The following is a 15,870-nucleotide window of genomic DNA, read 5'->3' as shown; positions in this document are numbered from 1 at the left end:
CATTAATGTGGGTAGAGATGGGGATGACTGTAGGTCAAAAGATTAAAGCAATAGGACAGGCTTCGGTGTTACTAGGGTCCTTCGTGGGAATGTGTTGATGTCATCCAGGGTTATGGGAGGCTTCCGAGTGGGGAGGAAGCTGAGACCCCATGGTCACAGTCTTCACTGATGAAGGGAGAGAGCAGGAGGTTGGCAGATGGTGGGCACTGACTAGACTGGAAGAGCCAAGAACTTCAGTGGAGCAGGGTTTTACCCAAGACAGAGAAGTTGTGGTCTAGAGCCACCCAGGGTTGAAGGAGCACTCATTGGAGAGGACTGTGGGGAAAACAGAGTCCTGGGAGAAGAGCCAAGCATCAGTTGAGGCCATAACAGTTCAAATGTATACATCAAATCCTCTCCAAGCGCACTGTACCCTTGGCCGAGAATTCCCTGCTTAGTCTATTTCCCATCCCAAATTCTACCCATCCACGTTGTCTTAGGCCAGGTCTCTCTAGCAGCTGAACAGGCAGGCCTCCATAACAACTGTTTTGGCACTGACTGAGTGGTTAAGTTAAATATTAAAAGCTGAAGGAGCCAGTGCCCTCATACAAAGGCTGGAATAGAACAAAAGCCCACCACAAGTTTTGCCTAAGCCCCTCCTGTGCTTGAACCATGACAAGATGGGGAAGGAATTCTTAATTTAGGATTAAATAAGTTTTTATTGGCTGGGCACTTTGGGAGGCTGAGGCAGGCAGATCACTTGAGTTCAGGAGTTCAAGACCAGCCTGGCCAACATGGCGAAAGCCCGCCTCTACTAAAATACAAAAATGAGCCAAGTGTGGTGGTGGGTGCCTGTAGTCCCAGCTATTCAGGAGGCTGCAGCTGGAGAATCACTTGAACCCAGGAGGCGGAGGTTGCAGTGAGCTGGGATTGAGCCACTGCACTCCAGCCTGGGTGACAGAGCGAGACTCCATCTCAAAAAATAAAAATAAAAATAAAAATAAAGTTTTTATTGGGGGTCTGAAGAAACTCCCCAGTCCTCCACAAACAAGTTTTATTAGAAGTCTAACCCTTGTGATTTAGCAGGAGACAAGACAAGGGTAATCACCCCAGGACCTGGAGCCATCTAGATTCAATAAATTTACTGAGGCTCCAGAAGAAGGTCTTCAGGACTCAGACCTTAGTTATAGATTAGAATAAGTTAATCATATATATCTTTGGATGAGTGCACACTTCCATGTAGACATGTAGCTTAGAAGGTATATAAGCTCTGGAAAACTTTGTAATTTTGAGTTGGTCTGGTGATATTTGCCAGGTCTTCTTCCTGTGCCCGATTACAAAAACAAACTTCCTTCTTCCCAGTTCATCTGCATCTTGTTATTGGGCCATGAGAATAAGCAGCTGACCCTCGGTTTGGTCCAGGAACAACATGGTCTGATAGAGTTCATCACGTATTCCGCAGATTAAGTGACAAATTCAGATACCCCAGTAAGAAAATGCCAGCCATAAGATGCCCTACAGTGTAATAGAAACAATGTTTTATTATGAAATTCCCAGTAGGAAATGAAAGTTCAAAGACTAAATTCACTTGCCATTTCAAGATAAAAAGAAAATTTCAAGTCCAAACGTTTTTCCTGCCTCAATTTCATATTCTGCTCAGGCTCAGCCAGAAGATGTCTCAGTATTTAGACACAGTAGGGGTTCCTTCGGCATCATGCTGGAGAGGTGTAACGTTCTCAGGGTGGAAAAGGTGAGCTCAGCTCTCATATGCCATCTATTTAAAGAGTCCAGAATTGATAAGGCATCAAAGATTATCACAATTCTGTCTCCACGTCCACCAAATTTAGAAACCAAATCTGATAACCAAGTCATTTATTAGAGAGTTAGTGGTACCCAAATAAGGAAGGGCCACTGGAAATGATCTTGGTTTTGGCTTTCCCAGACACCTGTCAGGCCAGGCTTGTGATAGTCAACTCTACTGGCTGGAATCTTCCATCAAGAGCTAACTTTGGTGTTGCCCTTCTGCAACAGGATGATATGCCCTGCACGCTGTCTCTGTTCCCCACAGCTGCCTCTGAGACTGTCCCGTGTTCTTTTACCGTGAAGCATTGCAATGGTAGCAGTCCCAGAGTCAGTATCATTGGAGGTATCTGTCTTTCCCTTCTAGCATATTCCAAAATCTCTTAATTCCCCATTTCTTCTTTGAGCCCCAGGCTTCTAGAACCTCCTTACTTCCTTAGGGGTGGGCTCAGCCTAGTGACATGACCTTTCCACACCTTACCACAATTCCTACCCCAAGTGCTCTGGCTTAGAATTGCTTGGGCAGGTTCTGTAAAACCTGCATTCAGAGAGGATTTCTTCTTCAGACTCATTTGCTGCCACTCAGAAAGTGCCCTGGGCGGATCCTGGAACAGCACTGCTCTTTCACTGGGGAAGCATGTGCTGCTGGGGTCTAAGGAGGTCATCTACCTCTCCCACTTGCTCCTCAAGGCAGTCTTTTCTCGGTTCTGGGTTGTTAGAGGCCTTAGGAGGCATTCCCCTCTCATACGCTCTTTCTGCAGGGGAGGGGAAAGGTGAGACTGGACCTCCAAAGCTCTACTTCCCTCTGCTGTTCTCTTTCTCCTTTCCAGAAGTTTCTAACAGTTGAACCCACTCCTTAATTTGGTCACTTTCTGCCTTTAACATATCTGCTGGCTCTTAGTGGCACCTTTCCTTTTATTTCTCCCTTTGCCTTTTGGTCCATACATTAATTTTTCTTACACCTTCCTGTAGATTTTATTCTATGGGGTCTTCTATAGTAAGAGAGATGAGAGTAGGGAGTTCTGGGTCTGCCCAGAGCATCTGTTGTCCAAACAGGTCTCATCCGCTTTTGCCAGCTGCACTTGATGGCCCTAACCAGAGTGGAGGGTCGTCAGAATGCCAGGAAGTAGTCTCCTGTGTTGATGGGGTCCTGTAAGATGCAGATGCCCGGATAAATGAAGAGGCAAGGATTTTACGATGGAAAATGCCTATGTGAAGGGAAATGGGGAGGAAGCCAGAGAAGGCAGGGAGACCACCAGACCGCGAGGTAAGTCTGACCCTGAGTGAAAGAGGGGAAAGCAGTGGGTTGGAAGCTCACTAGCCTATCGCATAGTCTAAGGAAGGCTCAGCAAAGCCACCGGGGAGTTCTTGAGAGAAACTTAGCAACACAAGAGTCCCCTGTACTCCCAGAGACAATGGTGCACTCAGCCACTGGGAGGGAGCAGTGTGTGGGAGGCACAATTCAGGAAAAGCTCAGTCTTCAATTGCACAGAATTTGCAGAAAGGGAACTTCAGTCCATGAAGCTCCCTCTAGGCAGGAGGTCTGGGAGGTGGTGCCATGTCTGCCATTAGACCAGCATCTAAGTCAGGTGTAGACTTTGTTTTTCCTTGTCCTTTCTCTATCCTTTAAGTTTTAGCCAATGGAACGTGATTGTATTTGATGTTGCCCACTTCCCCTCCTGGCCTAGAAGAACCCATGTCCCAATCCCCATGCTTCCTTTTCTGCTGGCTGTGTATGTGCTTAAGGCCACCTTGGATCCCGTATGTTAGAAGTGGCAGAGGCTGGGTCCCTAAATCATGATGTGGAATGGAGCTCATTGCCCCTCCCTTTTCTGATAGGCTCTCTGAACTACTGATGAGCAAAAAGTAAGCTTCCCTTGTGTTTGAGCTATTATACATTTTGGGTCTATTTGTTAGAGCAATGCGTTTACCCTAACTACTATATTATCCCTGGGCCTTGTATGATGAAATTGGTAAGAGCCACAAAAACTGCATCTGGGACACAGGAGAAGGCGGGAGAGGGGAAAACATAATCTGATTGACAAAGCTTCTGTTTACAGGTAACTTTTTAGGAGTGTGGAGTTAGGCAAAGCTGGGATCACTCACACAGCCTGACAGGGGATTTTCCTACATGAGTGGGCTCAGCTGGTCGTCCTGGTTACATGTCCCACCAGCTTTCTGGTGTCTGTACTAGGAGTAAGGTACACAGCCCTCGTCCTGTGCCTTCTCTTTCTCCTCCAGGACCTCACGCCTCCAGACCCTCTACCTCTCTGTGTGACCTTAAACAAGGCCTTTCCTCCTTTCTGGCCTCAGTATCCCCCTCTGAACAATGGAGCTGGGCTTGCTGACCTTCTGGCCCTTCTCTGTTCCGTGAGTTTGTGAACTTGTGACTTAGGGAGAGAAGAGTCCTAGGAAATGGAAGGAGTGCACATTTAACTCTGTCCAGCAGAGGGCAGAAGCTACCCACAAATCAAAGCTGGGCAAAGCCAGCGCTGTGCAGGAGCTGTGCACAGGCTCTGCCTCCAGAGGCCTTCGGTGCCAGCTTCTGAGCCAGAGGGTTCCAAGCAGAAGAGGTCCTGCCCCTGAAAAGGACCTCAGAGAGATCCTCCAAGCCCCTCTCAGCTCTTACTTATGGCATCCAGATGCTCTATTCCTCTTCTGCAGAGAGAAGGTAGATCAGCCACTGAGTGGTGCTCAGACCTTGCCAGCTTGATGAGAAGGAGGTAGCTTATTCAAGCAAGGAAGATCAGACAGGCAAAAACCAATGCATAAGCCAAAATCCCCTCCAAAGTGAGGTGTTACTCCACGCCGACAAGTCTCCAGCAGGGTGGACCTCAGACTTCCTGTTAGGAACTGAATTGTGTCCCCCAAAAAGGGAAAGTCACCCCAGAGTATAACCTAATTCAGGAAAGGTCATTGCAGATGTAATTAATTAAATGAAGATGAGCTCATGCTGGAGTAGGGTGGACCCTGCACCCAGTAGGACATACGTCCTTGTAAGAAGAGGGAAATCTGGACACAGGCAGAGCAGAGATGGAGGCAGATACTGGAGATATGCTGCCACATGCCACAAATGCCTGGGGCTCCCGGAAACTAGACGGGGCCTCCCCCAGCGGCTTCAGCAGGAGCATGGCTCAGCTAACACTTTGATCTTGGCTCTCCAGACTCCAGAACTGTGAGGCGGCGAGTTTCTGTGGTTAGGCCCCCGAGTTGTGGTTCTTTCTTATGGCAGCCCCAAGAAACCAATACTCTCCCCCACTCCACCTTCCACGGCAGAAGTTGGGCATCACTGAATCGAACCTCCTCAGCAGGTTTTGCTTGGACTGCACAGTGTTTATTGATGCTGCTGCTGGTTTTAATTTCTAATGTTTGTGCCAGTAGCTGGACCACTCCTCCCAATGACTCACCTGGCTCCTACGGGCATCTGAGATGTCGTTCCTAGTCCACACTTCCCTGGGAGAGCAGAGGAACTCCTCAGCCTCCTCTCAGACTCCTCTCAGGATGCACTGTTCACTCCCTCCCCAGGCTTCCTGTCTACACGGACAGCTCTGACCCAGAGAAGATTCTTTGTCTTAGACAAACATCTGCCTTCCTGTAACTTTGGTTTACCAGAACTCGCTCTGCACTCCAGGGCCACATGGAACCCCTCTGCTCCCTCTCCCCTTAGCCACTGGCTCCTAGGACATACTTGCTTGTCACCCTACCTCTTTAAACTGTCTAGTTCCAGCTCCCTCATAAGCTCCTCACTGATGCAGCTTCCTGATGGTCATGTTGCCTGGATAAGCTCCAGTCTGTTCAGCTCCCTCTGTGATTGAGGAACCAGGACTAAACAGGACTCACTTCATGCACATTCTAACCAGAATCAAGAGGGCAGAAGCATTGCTTCCCAAGTTCCAAACTCAGTATCTCAATTGTAATCCCATGTGTCAAGGGAGGGACCTGGTGGGTGATTGTACCTGGCAGTTTGCCCCATGCTCTTCTCATGTTAGTGAGTAAGTTCTCACAATAAAGAGTGAGTTCTCACGAGATCTGATAACTTTATAAGGGGCTCTTCCCAATTTGCGCGCTCTCTCTCTCCTGCTTCCTTGTGAAGAAGGTACTTGCTTCTCCTTCACCTTCTGCCAAAGCAGGACCTTATGATTGTAAGTTTCCTGAGGCCTCCCCAGCCATGCAGAACTGTGAGTCAATGAAACCCTTTCCTGTGTAAATGACCCAGTCTCAGGTATTTCTTTATAGCAGTGTGAAAATGGACTAACACAGATATTTGAGAGGCATCCAGTAGTCTTTGATAAACACAACCACCACCTAGTGACCAGAATAGACTTATCAGGCCCCACTGTCTCTGCAGTAAAGAGCTGTTCCTTTCCTCATCCCTTACAGAGCCAAGTACCCAGCATCCTGGAATAGTGGCCCCTGTGCCCAGCTTTGAGAATGAGCTCATGTCTCGCTGCTTGGGGTAGAGAGAGGGAAGAGCTGAATCAATATCCATATGTATAAATCTCCTTTTGTGCATTTAGAATCACGTCCTTAGGATAAATTCCAATCAGTGGCATTATTGAAACGAATTGTATCAAAAATACAAAAAAATTTTTGACCCATTTTTCCAAATTGTTTTCTAACAAGGAAGTAATATTGTTTGCCTTTTGATATTGTTCTTTAGAAAATGATGCATGAGAGTTTTACGTTTCACATGGTGAGATCTATTTATTTTATACTTTGCAATTTCTGTAATTTTTAAGACTGTTCCTCCCATACTAGAGGTTCTGCTCTAACTGTTCAATTCTGTTTGTCCTAGTTTTCCCAACACTCCCTTTTCCACTGGTGTGTGGTGCAAGATGAGGCACATTTTCCATGGATGGTGAACAGAGGGAGGAGCCTTTTGATCACAACCAGGTCACCCCACTTCTAAGCCACTGTGTCTCCAGGCCCACAAGACTAAGGAGAGAGGGCACAGAGTGGCAGAGAGTGAGCCATGCTGGGAACCACTGTTTCCATAACCTCATTTTCTGTGTCCAGCTGACACACCTTCAAAGCAACATCAGGTCCTAAACTGTAGCTTGCGACATGCTTGTTTGCTGGAAACCAAGGCAGAAGTGCTTTTAGACAGTGTTTCCATGTGAGAGTCCCTTCCCAGCTTTTCTCTGGAAATGCATGTTTTTCTGAACTCTGAGTCCCAAGAAAAATCATTTGAGACGTCAAGAAAATGGGGGAAGTGCTAAAATTGTGTGGGAATTCAAGCTTAATAAACATCAAGACATTTTTGGTAGAAAGGAATCCACTGATATCAGGGAGCCAGAGAATAGCATGCTGACACTGGGTCAGAGGCCAAGGCCGACGTTTCTGGGAATCACTCCCAGAAGGGCACAGATGAAGTGCTTTCAGCGTCTCATCAGCCAGTCTAGGCTGTAGCTGCTGCACATCATGAGTGTGTTCCTGGCATGACTGCTTTTAACAGTGAGTTTTCTGGCAAATCAAATAAATGTTAATAAGTCTATATGCACATTTTACTTTACACAAATCCTAGGAATGATGTTACAGAAATAACACATTTTGAAGGCACAGTAAGTCCTTAAATTGGCAACTTTGACACATAATTCCATGTAATAGTTAATCTTGCTAGGAGATCCCAGTGTTACGTTATTCTAATGCAATCTGAAAAGGTTCACTGGCATTTTCCACTGTTGCCATCTTTACTATAACCTACAGTTGTTTGTTTTTTTTTGAGACAGAGTCTCTCTCTGCTGCCCAGGTTGGAGTGCAGTGTGGCAATCTTGGCTCACTGCAATCTCCACCTCCTGACTTCAAGTAATTCTCCTGCCTTAGCCTCCATAGAAGTTGAGATTATAGGCACGGGCTACCACGCCTGGCTAATTTTTGTATTTTTGATAGAGACATGGTTTCATCATGTTGGCCAGGTTGGTCTTGAAATCCTGACCTCAGGTGATCTGCCTGCCTCGGCCTCCCAAAGTGCTGGGATAACAGGTATGAGCCGCCGTGCCCAGCTGCCTACAGTTCTTTGTAAAGCAGACAAAAGAATTTCATTTTTTTAAAGAAATGAACATATATGAGGCAACCTGTACCTAATTTAGGATTTTAGAAATTCCCCTGACCACCTATACATTTTGAGTTATCATTCCTAATTCCCAAAGATTAAAATCTTTCAGGGATTTGAAAACACTGAATCAGAGGCCAAAATAGGACCATGTCTCACTTCATTCATTCATTCACTCAACAATTATTTATTTAGTACCTGTTATTTTTCAGACACTGTACCACATTTTGAGAATAGAGTAGTGAATAAGACAATGTCATCACCTTTAAGGAGTTTATATTTTAGAGGAGAGAGACAAATAAAAGTGTTTAGGCTGGGTGTGGTGGCTCACACCTATAATCCCATCACTTTAGAAGGTCAAGGCAGGTGGATCACCTGAGCCCAGGAGTTCAAGACCAGGCTGGGCAACATGATGAAACTCCATCTCTACCAAAAATATAAAAAATTTGCTAGGCGTGGTGGCACGCACTTGTGGTCTTAGCTACTTGGGAGGCTGAGATGGAAGGATCTCTGGAGCCTGGGAGGCAGAAGTTGCAGTGAGCCGAGGTTGTGCCACTGGGCTTCAAGCTGAGTGACAGAGTGAGACCCCATCTCAAAAAAGGAAAAAAAAAAAAAAACTGTTTAATACAATGTACTGTCAAGTGGTGATGAGCCCTATGGAAACATGAAGCAATGTAAGCAATGTTTGAGTAGAATGAGTGAAGTGGTGCTGTTTTGTACATGATTATCATGAGGGCCCTTCAGAAGAGCAGAGAGCTGAATGCAGTGAGCACAGAACCTCACTGAGGCCGGGCAAGGCTCGTCCAGACAGCGAAGTACCCTGAGGCAGGACTGTGCGTGGTGTGTCCTGGAAATGGGAGAGGAGCCAGTGCCTCTGGAATGTGGTGAAGGAGAGGGAAAGTTGTAGGAAAGGAGGCTGGAGAGAGAGGCAGGGGCCAGAACATGTAGGGCTGCGTAAGTCACGTTGAGTTCTTTGGATTTTCCTGTAAATGTGGATGGGAAGCAGTTGGAAGGTTTTGAGCAGTGGTGGTGTGATCTGATCTATATTTTAGAATCATCCCCCTGGCTGAGGTGTGGAGGACAAAAGCAGGGGGCAGAAGTAGAGGTGGGGGTGGGGTGGGGAGTGGCAGTTAGGAGGCTATAGTAGTAGCCCAGACCAGACAGGTGGGTGGCTCGGCCCTTGGAGATCCTCGGAGATCTTGGTGGGGCAGATTAAAGAGTGATCAAGTTAGAGCTAACAGGATTTTCTTTTTTTTTTTTTTTTTTTTGATAGGGACTCCCTTGTTGCCCAGGCTGGAGTGCAGTGGTGTGATCATGGTTCACTGCCGCCATGATCAAGGGATCCTCCTACCTCTCAGCCTCCAAAGCAGCTGGGACTACAGGTGTGCCCCACCACACCCTGCTAATTTTTGTATTTATAGAGGTGTGGGTCTCATCACATTACCCAGGCTGCTCTTGAACTCCTGGGCTCAAGCAATCTGCCCATCCTGGCCTCCCAAAGTGTTGGGATTACAGGCATGAGCCTCTGTGCCAAGCCAGAGCCAATAGGACTTACTGAGAAACTATGTGAGAGAGAGGAGTCAAGGATGACTCCCCTGTTCAACCAGCCAATGAGGTGAATGGTGCTGCTGCTTCCTGAGATGGGGAAGACTGTAGAGGAAACAGGGAATGACAAACCAGTAATTTCACTTTGAACACATTTGGTTTGAGATGTCTAGTCTGTACCCAAACTGACCACACTATGGCATCTGGACCACAGGATCTGCAGAATCCAAAAGGATGGATGCCAACGCCAAGCTGAGTAGACAGTTGGGTCTGCGAGTCTAAAGCTCAGGGAAGACCTCAGGGTCTGTGATACAAATCTGGAAAGCATAAGCCTGTCCATGAAAGCCAGGGGAATGATGGAAAATACTATGAGAAAAAGTGAAGACAGGAAAGAGAAGAGGTCCAAGGAAGGAGACCTGGGACTACCTAAGCTTCGATTAGATCAGGAAGAAGAGAAGAATCCAACAGAAAATGCTGATCTCTGGGAAGGAAGTCTTCCCTCCTTCCCCTGCACCAGGAGAGGTGCTATTCCAGAAATCAGTAAAGCATTTGAGAGGGAGAGAGGGATCACCTTTGTCAACTGCTGTGAGACTTGGAAAAATAAGGACTGGGAAGAAAGCAATAGAAACTTGGAAAGCCATTGATTGTCTTGACAAGAGTAGTTTCTGTGGGGGTGGTGAGAACTGGAGCGTGATTGGATGGGTTCAAGAGAGAATGGGGAGCTCTAGTCAAGAAGGCTGATTAGGATGAGTCAAATTAGAAGTGTTTTCTTTTTATGAACCCTCTCATATTTACTGATAAAACTGATATATTGGATCTCCATTCTGCCACATTACTTTACATTAATGTGTATTATATCTTCTGTGTTCCTTTCTCCATGCAATGTATTTTTTTACTTTAAAAACTGTATTTATAAAGGTTTATAATTTTATTCCAGTGGTTATTTTATATGTATACTTCCTCTTATTTTTATTTATTTTTATTTTTTAGACAGGGTCTTGCTATTTGTCCAGGCTGAAGCATCGCGTTACCAAAGCCTTGGATTCCTGGGCTCAAGAAATCCTCCCACCTCAGACTCTAAAGTAGCTGGGACTATAGGCATGCATCACCACACCCAGCTAATTTTTTGTATTTTTTATAGAAACAGGGTCTCCCTGTGTTGTTCAAGCTGGTCTCATTCAGACGATCTAGGGCACAAGTGATCCTCTCACCTCACCCTCCTAGGCTCTTGCCCTATTTTCTTGTTCGAGGCCTTGCTATCTGGTTTGTAAATACTGTAGTATCCTTCATCTCCCACCCATTGCCCATACAGCAATCTAGGAGCATATTCTGTTCTTCTCCTTCTCTTTCCCTTGTCCCATTTGGAGTTGCACTATTTCCTTATCATCTCTTATCAGCTAAAGCTCATTCTCTAGTACAGTGATGAGAAAACATTTTATTTTTTGCAAGGGGCCAGATAGTAAATACGTTCAGTTCTGCAGGCAGGCAATGTCTGCCACAGCTCTATCATGGTAGAGTACAAGCAGCCATAGACAATATGTAAACAAATGGGTATGGCTGTCTTCCAATGAAGCTTTATTTGCAAAAACAGGTGGTGGGCTAGATTTGGCCTCTAGGCTAAAGCCCTATCTTAGAGTAGCAGCAGATAAGGAGGCTGAAGAAAATCGTGCAGGGAGTGAGAGAAAACTGGCAGGAGAGCTAGGGGAATATTGACAAGAGAGGAGCCCTTTAAATATTCCAGGGATTTAAAGAAAAAAGGAAATTATTTACTGTTACTCAATAATTTACCTGCTCGGGAGGGGGAAGGATGTCTCTTCCATTTCAGGGTTGGCTTGGCATCCATCCTGCTGGATTGTGCGGATCCTGCTGGCCAGATGCCACAGTGTGGTCAGCTGAAAGTGATTTGCTCATTCTGAAAACAGCAGGTAGAGAAAGCGCTCTTTCAGCGCCATGGCAACCAGATCCTGTTTTTCTAAAAAAGGATCAGATCGGCGAGTGTGTCCCTCCAGGCATTGATCCATTAGTGTGCACTGAGCTTATTTCAGAGCCAGGCCCTGGGCTTGGAATATAAAGATGCATAAGGCCCAGTCCTTGTTATTAAGGAGCTCACAGACTGGAGGAGGAGGCAGACATCCACAGTAAACAGTGTAATCACACGTGAGCAAAGGAAGGGACACAAAGGGCTGGGGAGCATCTGTTCCTCTTTGGGAGTGAGAAACTGACCTGGAGAGGTGAGGTTGAGCTGAATTTTGGAGCATCAGTCAGAGTTGGTTAAGAGGACAAACTGGGATGGGTCAGGGAAAATGGAGAAGCTTGAGAGCTGTGGCAGCTCCGTGGAATGGCAAGAATAGCCAGAGGATGGCTTCTCCAGGGTGCCGGGGACAGCTGTGGAGAGGCACCGATAATTGTCAGGCCACATAATTGTCAGGCCTCTGTTGCCTCTGCTCTCACCGAGGTCAACCACAACCTGGTGTCCAAGCCAGTGGCATTTTCCAGCCTACTTTTACTCATCCCTTCTTTTAAAAAATCCTCCCTTGAAAGCCTGATTTTTTTTTTTTTTTTTTTTTTTTTTTTTTTTTTTTTTTTTTTTGAGACAGAGTCTCACTCTGTTGCCAGGCTGGAGTGCAGTGGCACGGTCTCAGCTCACTGCAACCTCTGCCTCCCATGTTCAAGCGATTCTCTTGCCTCAGCCTCCTGGATTGCTGGAATTATAGGAGCCTGTCACCATGCCCAGCTAATTTTTGTATTTTTAGTAGAGACAGGGTTTCACCATGTTGGCCAGGATGGTCTCGATCTCTTGACCTAGTGATTCGCCCGCCTCGGCCTCCCAAAGTGTTGGGATTACAGGCATAAGCCACCACGCCTGGCCTAATTTTCATGGTATCATGATTCGCCATCTCCTGATGTGTCCTCTGCATGTCTAGCTGCTCTTTCTCACTCTCTTATTTGTGCCCTGACTTCCTTAAATTCTAAACTTCTTCTCATGCTGCGCTTTCTCCAGGTATATGAGATACCTCTCTATATTTCACTTCCGTCTCTATTGCTCTTTGCCTGTTGGCCTCAATTTCTCCTACCACAAGATGAGCCTCTGTACATGTCTGGGAATGTGGCCTCAAGAATCCCAGTGTGGCAATCCCAGTGGAAAGCTTTTTCCCAGTACTCATCTTTTTGTCCTGGGGAAGGAGCAGGATTGTCGTTGGTTGGTTGTGTACCTACTCTTGAACCCATCACTATTATCAGAGTGATTAGCCAATACAATTTATGGTGAGGGAAATGAGGCTCCATGATTGGCCCCATCAGTCACAGAGATGGAAAGGCAGTTCCCTAAGACGGATGTATAACCCAGGAAGCAGGAACTGTACAATATCAACAGGGAAAGTATAATATACATAATCGTGAACTGATAACAGGGATGAGCCATGAAGTGATAAAGAGAATTCTAAAGGATACAGAAATGGGTGAATGGATAAACAAAATGAAATGTAATCCTGCCATAAAATGGAATTAAATTCTGATACATGCTACCACATGGATAAACCTTGAAGACATTATGCAAAACAAAATAAGTCAGACACAAAAGGGCAAATATTATATGGCGCCACTTATACGTTGCACTTCGAATAGTGGATTCAGAGACAGAAAGGAGAATGGAGGTTTCCAGGAGGTAGAGGGAGGGGAGAATGGGAAGCTATTGTTTAATGAGTGATAGGGTTTGGCTCTGGGTCCCCAACCGAATCTCGTCTCAGATTGTAATCCCATGTGGAGGGAAGAACCTGGGCGTAGGTGATTGGATCATGAAGGTGATTCTCATGATAGTGAGTGAGTTCTCATGAGATCTGATGGTTTTAAAGTGTGTGGCCTCTCTTTCTCTCTTTTTATGTCTTTCCTGCCACCTGGTGAAGAGAAGACATGCCTTGCTTCCCCTTTGCCTTCCACCATGAGCCTAAGTTTCCTGAGGCCTCCCCAGGCACGTAGAACTGTAAATCAATCAAACCTCTTTTCTTAAAAATTACCCAGTCTCAGGTAATATCTTTATAGCAGCATGAGAACAGACTATTACAATAGGTGTAGAGTTTCACCTTGGGGTGATAGAAAAGTTTTGGAAATATATAGTGATGGCTGCAAAACACTGTGAATGTATCTAATGTCAGTGAATTGTACACTTAAAAATGGTTAAGATGATAAATGTTATGTATGTTTTACCACAATAAAAAAAAATACAGTCCAGCCTGGCTAACATGGTGAAACCCTGTCTCTACTAAAAATACAAAAATGAGCCAGGTGTGGTGGCACATACCTGTGATCCCAGCTACTCAGGAGGCTGAGGCAACAGAATTGCTTGAACCCGGGAGGCGAAGGTTGCAGTAAGCCAAGATCATGCCACTGCACTCCAGCTTGGGAGATAGAGTGAGACTCTGTCTCAAAAAAGAAAAGAAAAAAAAATACAGGAATCGTGGATATAGGTGGCAGGCACTAGCTCTAGGGCTGAAGCAGAGAACCCAAGGAAGGAACCAACTTGGAAAAGGGTCTCCCCAGGGATAAGACTGAGACGTCATTGGAGATCATGTGGCTATAGCCCGCAGGATGGCAGAGAAGTTTGTTGTGGTGCCGCAGGCTGGGCTGGCATGCAAGAAACCCATGCACCAGTGGGGGCTGGGTGGGGGCTGACAACACTGTCTGAGAAGCTGCCACTCTGAGAAGCCGGCGCTTACTAGGACTTCACCCATGGTATGTTACTGAAACTCTCAGGGAAGCCAACTGCTGGAATGTTTATGAGACACACTGTGCCACCATCTGGGGCTTCAGCAGCGTTTGGTGAAAACCTACCTGTGGGGTTGCAGCTAAATTTGCTGGGAGCTGGCTGAGATGCAAGCAGAACTCCTTTGGAAACTCACCAAGGTTGAGCATCCCTGGGTGCCCCATGCACCAGTCAAGGGCAAGAGGAGAGGAAGGGGAGGCTCTTCTTCCTGCTGTGTCCCTCCAGAGCCCTCCATTGACAGCACTAAGTATCATGCTAGCTGGCAAAGAAATGTTTACAGGATTCAGCTCTGGTATCACAAAGGAGGGTAACGAAGAGTGGATTTGGAATTCAGAGGCCCTAAAGTGATAACTGTCACAGCTCACTCGTTTGGTTACTCAGTTTCCATATGCACCTCCTACACACATCTGAACTTCTATACAACAAACAAAATACAGCTATCCTTCTTACCAGTGAAGACATTCCTACCCTTTCCCCAAAATGAGAAGATACTGAGTGCCAACAACAGTTGTATCCATCTCTGGCTATATTCATTACTCAAATTTGATCACAGTACCCACTAAATATTCTGTTACCAAAACACCAAATTGTAAAGTTAACCTCCAACAACTTTTATGTAAATTAATAAAGGGAAGGAGGAGAGAGAGAGAACTGGATCACATTTTCCCATCACCCATCTATCCATGGGAAACAACTCTGGGGAAGCGCTCCTGAGGAAATACCTTTGGGGAGAATCCCTGATTGGCTCTACTTGGGTCATGTGTGTTGGAATCTGTGAAAGTCTGGAATTTTGCCCATCTTCCAAGCTAATAAACCTGTACGGTTTCATGGATGCTGGCAGATAACATGAGACTGTGTCAGAGACAAAGGCCTTCACTACTCATGGCAGAATAAGCTGCATGAAGTTTGTATTTGTTAGCATTGGTTCTCCATGTCCCCAAGTCCCACAGGGGTGATATGGAGGGGCTCAGGTGGTTACTGTACATGCGGGGTGTTTGTGCTGCAGCTAAGGAACACTGAGCTTGGGAATATACAGTTTAATAGTAAGTGGTGAGCAAGCCTGCCCTTTGTCTGGGTCGGGGGATACTGCTTTGTCAAGGCTGCATACTTCAAACGCAACCCTGAGAAATGTCGTACGAAAGGAACAGTCAGGGCCTTGCATTCTTGTCATCCCCAGCAAGAGCATGCAGCGACAATCAAAGCCCGTGGCAAATCGCCTGTCACAAAAATCCGCCATGAGGCCTGATAGATCCTTGGCCAAATTCAAATTTTCCCATGAGTATGCTACCTCATCAGCTGCTCTGATTAGTCTGACCAACAGAGGGACTAAATCCATTCAATGTGATTTCTATCACATCTAAAATTAAGACTGCTATCACACACACAGGATTTCAAGAAGCACAGTGAGTCCAGTCTGCCATATTGATTTCACCCATGTCCCCAGGGTCCCGGGCTCAGCCAACTGTCTATAAATTCTGGGGGCAAAGGAGACCAGTCATTCTTATTTCAGATAGCTAGGATAAAATCTAATGTCAGTCTAGTATTCATTATGACCCACTCATGTGAGTTTAGATTCACTGATATCATTGCCAGTGACTACAGGAGGCAATGCAGGGAGCAAAGACCCTCATCCCTGATAGAAGGACATCCATGGCCCATTCTACCTTACAGACAAAGAAATGATTCAAAGGGGAGCAAGTTGCTCTAGTTTGAGATTTGCTGTTTTTTTTTTTTT

General features: G+C 46.0%; 1 long non-coding RNA gene across 1 annotated transcript in view; it reads left to right on the top strand.

The window, feature by feature from the left end:
• The first annotated feature begins 4,701 nt into the window (after nt 1-4,701).
• The window catches only part of LOC108303313, a 13,837-nt gene continuing 2,668 nt past the window's right edge, over nt 4,702-15,870 (top strand). The window contains exons 1-2 of the long non-coding RNA XR_001824780.2: nt 4,702-4,954; nt 6,575-7,233. This is a non-coding gene — a long non-coding RNA (uncharacterized LOC108303313). The remainder of the gene's footprint in view (nt 4,955-6,574; nt 7,234-15,870) is intronic.

This window comes from Cebus imitator, unplaced genomic scaffold (assembly GCF_001604975.1).
Source record: "Cebus imitator isolate Cc_AM_T3 unplaced genomic scaffold, Cebus_imitator-1.0 Scaffold45, whole genome shotgun sequence".
Taxonomy (NCBI): domain Eukaryota; kingdom Metazoa; phylum Chordata; class Mammalia; order Primates; family Cebidae; genus Cebus; species Cebus imitator.
Note: the sequence above shows the minus strand (reverse complement) of the source record. Positions and strands in the feature narration are given on the sequence as shown.